Genomic DNA, 4,681 nt, shown 5'->3' with positions numbered 1-4,681 from the left:
ATTTATTTATTAAGCAATTTTGAATATTGTTTTCTCCAATAGATGGCTTTGTTTAGACTTTAACCATGTGTATGACTATTCTCCACACAAATCAACAAACAGATAAAACTGAATCACCATTGCCCAGGCTAACCTCAAATAACCCCAAAAACCAATGTCATTCTCTATTTAAATGTATGTATCTCTAAAACACAACCAGTCGCCAAGATGTGTGAACTGCTAAGATTTCATTGCTGTAAGGGACAGGATTCTGTTGTCTATGGTGAGGTTAAGGGCAGCTGAAATTTCATTGTGGGACAACACAGAAGGGTGTTTAACACAAGATTTACTCATCTGTTTGCTATTGACGGGAAAGTCAATTAGTCCTGGGCTTTAGTTCCAGAAACATTCTCACGGAGCAGACTGATTTCCCAAACACATGTAGCATTTTTCAAGCACATTTCTCAGTTGACCCAGATTCAGTCCAAAAAAAAAAAAGAATCCACTCTAAATAAAAAGTCTGTTTATTCAGAAAGATCCAGAGATACTCAATCAAAACATAAGCTTCTGCTCCTTCATTTGAATCTGAAATTGAAATGAGTTTATCCATCTGCAATCAGACTGAGTCTGAGTCTGAGTCCCGTCTGAGTCCCGTTCTGTCGTCATGTGTGCTCGCTCTCTCTCTCTCTCTCTCATACCTAGGCTCTTTTTTTTAACAAACCTGCGATCTGCTCTCCTTGTTCTCCATCATTTTGTTTGAAGATATACAAAACACCACCATCCTCACAGACAGCATTTTCAAATTAATCCCAGAAAAACAAAGTCTATTTTGGTAGCTAGATGAGGTTAGCAACACAGAACCCAAAAAAAATTATATTTAAAAAATTAAAAAAAAATATATATATAAATATATATTTTTCAATTATATTTATATTAAAATCTATATAAATTCAACACATAAATTCTTACCAAAAATATTAGTATTATATTACCAACAGAGAAAAACCATGGGGCCATGTTAGGTCAGTGCCCTGTGACATCTGTTAAGGTTGGTGGTATGCAGTTAGAGTATAAAAATCCTCCTACTGAAAGAATTACATGGCAAAATTAATCTGTACGTGCTTTTATAAGATTTAACATTGTTAATTTAATATGAAGATGTAAAATAACCTATTACATAAAAGGAAAACTATTTTCAATGAAACAATGACTATTTAGCATGCACAAGGCCGTTTTAAGGTATTACATATGTATTTCTGTTGCTAAATTGGCAGATTTGTTGTATGTTGAACTCAGGTGTGGAGTATGGCGTCTGTTCAGCGACATAACCGGCACAATACATCAGTCCACATAACCATCATATCATCGATTAGGCTTCGGCAGATTAACATAAAAAAAACAACAAACAAACAAAGAAAAAAAAAGGATTTCTGAAATATGTATTTAAAACCTAAAAGATGCTACATGCTAAACAGTTAGTTTACAGTTGAAACAGGCGATAATTTATGTTTACTAACCTGATTTTTGGATATCAGGACGCTATAAGAAAACAGTCAAAATTCATTATTCAGGAAACGTTTGAATACTGGCCAAGCTGGCTGTTATCGCCCAGCCGCTGTGTTTCAGGAGCGAGAAAAGTACGTGAGAGGGAAAATGAGCTGTAATCTGCACTAAAGGCAAATGTAGGACACTGTGTTCAGTCAGCCCATCACGTATTCAGTATTTTAAACAGAATTTTTTTCTCCCCTTTTTTCCTGCTTGTTTTGGTGTTTTAGCACTCGGTTCTGAGAACTGACGTAAGACGACAGAAATAAGTGAAAGGCATATGGAATACAGTTCCATTAATGGGTATTCACAATGCTTCCCCAGACTGATGCTAATATCCATAATTTGGGGCTTAAAATTACATTTACATTTTGTCATTTGGCAACTCCAACATGTGATGCAGCTTATGCCCATAGACATGTAAAGACCTTCAACATGAAGTTCTGATCATATCTATAACTCCAACACATAATGTCACTTATGTGTATAAACATGTGACAACACATAACTCCAACATGTCACACAGCTTATGTCCATGAACAGGCAAATCCAACCTAAACTCCAGCATGTCCCTCTAACATGTAACAGAGTTTACACCTTATATGTTCACACTCCAACATATAACATGTAAGAGAACTTACGTTACATGTAAGAACTCGTAACTTAAAAACTGACTGGAAACTGATCTTATACTTTTGAACAAATAATGTCAACATGCACCGATAGAATAAAAACAAAATCATAAAATATGCGATCGAGAAAACCTTTGGTTCAATTTCTTTACCTATACTGTTACCAACATCCATTAAAAAAATTGACTATGAAAAATGATGCAGGAAACATTAAAAATGTACCCAGCAAAATCCACCCAGCCAAAAGTCATTAAATCAGTCCAGGGACAGATGTCTGGAGAGATGTCTGTATGAAACATGAAGTGATTCATGTGGTTTGTTTACTTTTCATGGCATAAAAAAAAAGCCTTCACCTCACGCCACACCCCGTGCAGCACGACGCCTCATCGGATTTCTCCAGGTCTGTACAACACATACCCTCAAAATATCCCCAACAGACAGGGTCGCAGAAGACAGCCCAAAGACAGCATGAGCCCATGGAATCCGCTAAACATGCATTACATCAAAGGAATGTTCTGATTATCCAAAACCCCTCAGGTTCACAAACCCACACACACATCACAAGTCAACCCAAGCCCAACATACCACTCACTAACAAGAACAGCTCTCCATTCCAGAGCTGATTTAAGTACCAGGGTTATACTGTGTACTAAACAGAGTACAACATAGTACACAGGCAGATAAACAAACACACATCAGTGTTTAATGAGTGAAATTGGACACACTGCACCCACAGTGCCATCCTGCAGTCTCCGTAAAGTCCTGGGCTACTTCAGAAGTGCTATTTCTCTCTCTCTCTCTCTGTCTCTGTCTCTCTCTCTCTGTCTGTCTCTGTCTCTCTCTCTTACTTTCATCCCATGCTTCTATCTGAGGACAAAAGCCAGAGATCAAAGTGAGAGAGTTATGAGTTAGGAGTGAGCAGAAGTGTTGCCGTGCGGTGAGGAGAGCTGCAGAGGTATGGTCATGAATTTCATCAGTGCGCTCATCCTTCTTCAAACATTTGACATGTCTCAAAATGAGAGTCAAAATAAGACTCCGGCGCTGGAAATTATGTATATATTAACAGCTACGTATGTATACATCCAAGTTGCTAAATCTGGTCTCACATTTACCTAGTGTTACCCTATAGCAGTCTAAAAAAATAAAACTGAACATAGTAGAAAAATATAAAATAAAGCTATGAAACTGGACATGGTAGAAAGATATAAAATAGAGTTATAAAACTGAACACGTGAAGCCCCCAGCATGCATAAATGCAATAGTTATAATTACATACTACGGGAATGCTGTTTCACAATACCTGCTTACTCAAATCATGGTCTTCTTCTCCATTTATGCTCATTAATGCTAAATCTCCAAATCAATACACAGGTATAGAGATGCTTACAAGGATCTGGCCCAAAGCTTAAAGTCTAAATTTGATGTGGCACTGAACTACCCACAGGGTTTCCCCAACCCTTTTCGGAGCTAAACCTAATTCTTACTTTTTGCAACTTTATTTTAAACATAATCAATCTACCAGTTTGGTTTAACCACTAGAGGTAATTCAGTCAATTACTGTGCTACTGTAACAAACCAAAACATCAGGAAAATATCTGGTTTTGGTTGTATAAACATGACCTGTTGCCTGGAGACAGGAAAACTCTACTTTTTTTAGTAAGCAAACTCTTGAGAACTAACTCACAAAGTTTACAAGTCGTTCCTGGGATCTTTGCTCACTCTATTAAAAGGTTTTTGGCATTCCTGTGTTTTGTCTTTGGTGTGGTAATGCTGTTCTCACACAATGAGCTTTCTTTCTCCCACTGCACAGTGCCAAAACAACAAGACTACACATCATACAACACTCAGTACCACAACCTGCAGATCTAACCATGCACTGGGCCAAAGAATGCAGGGAAAAAGGATTGAAATGCTGAAGGGGATCTGATAAAACAGTCTTTACGTCTCCAACATTTCATCACCTGATTCTGGTTTTTTATCGATCTATATGAAGGATGAATTCACGCTGTAATCTCAGCAGGACACCACGTCGTGGAAAGAGAAGTCTTAGTTGATTCAGGTCTGAGGTTCTGACCTTTTGATCTCTCCAAACGGTCACACCCGGTGAAGCTGTCCAAAAATCTGCGTTTAACAGGCTAACCAGAGGCTCCTTTTCCCTCCACACACTGGGTCCACACACATTTCCAACACTTCTCCAACAGGTTCAGACTGAACTGTCAGGGGCCCATTTCAAAACGTTGAAAATAGAAAGCCAAGCATGCATAAAACGCATTACGGCCAGTTTGACAGAGCACAGGAGTTTTTAATAAAGAACAGACATAAGACAGACACAGGGTCTGTGTGAAAATGAGAAGGGCTGAGGATAGAGGGAATGAGTGGATGATGGTGGGTGAAGAGCACTACAGAGAATGTTTCACATCAAACACTGATCGGGGAGAGAGAGGGCCTAACTGACTGATGTCAAAACGAGGAGCACTGGAGTAGAAAAGACTTCTTTCAGTGAAATATTCCCAGTTAAATCACAT

Source organism: Chanos chanos, chromosome 1 (assembly GCF_902362185.1).
Source record: "Chanos chanos chromosome 1, fChaCha1.1, whole genome shotgun sequence".
In the NCBI taxonomy this organism is placed as follows: Eukaryota; Metazoa; Chordata; class Actinopteri; order Gonorynchiformes; family Chanidae; genus Chanos; species Chanos chanos.
Note: the sequence above shows the minus strand (reverse complement) of the source record.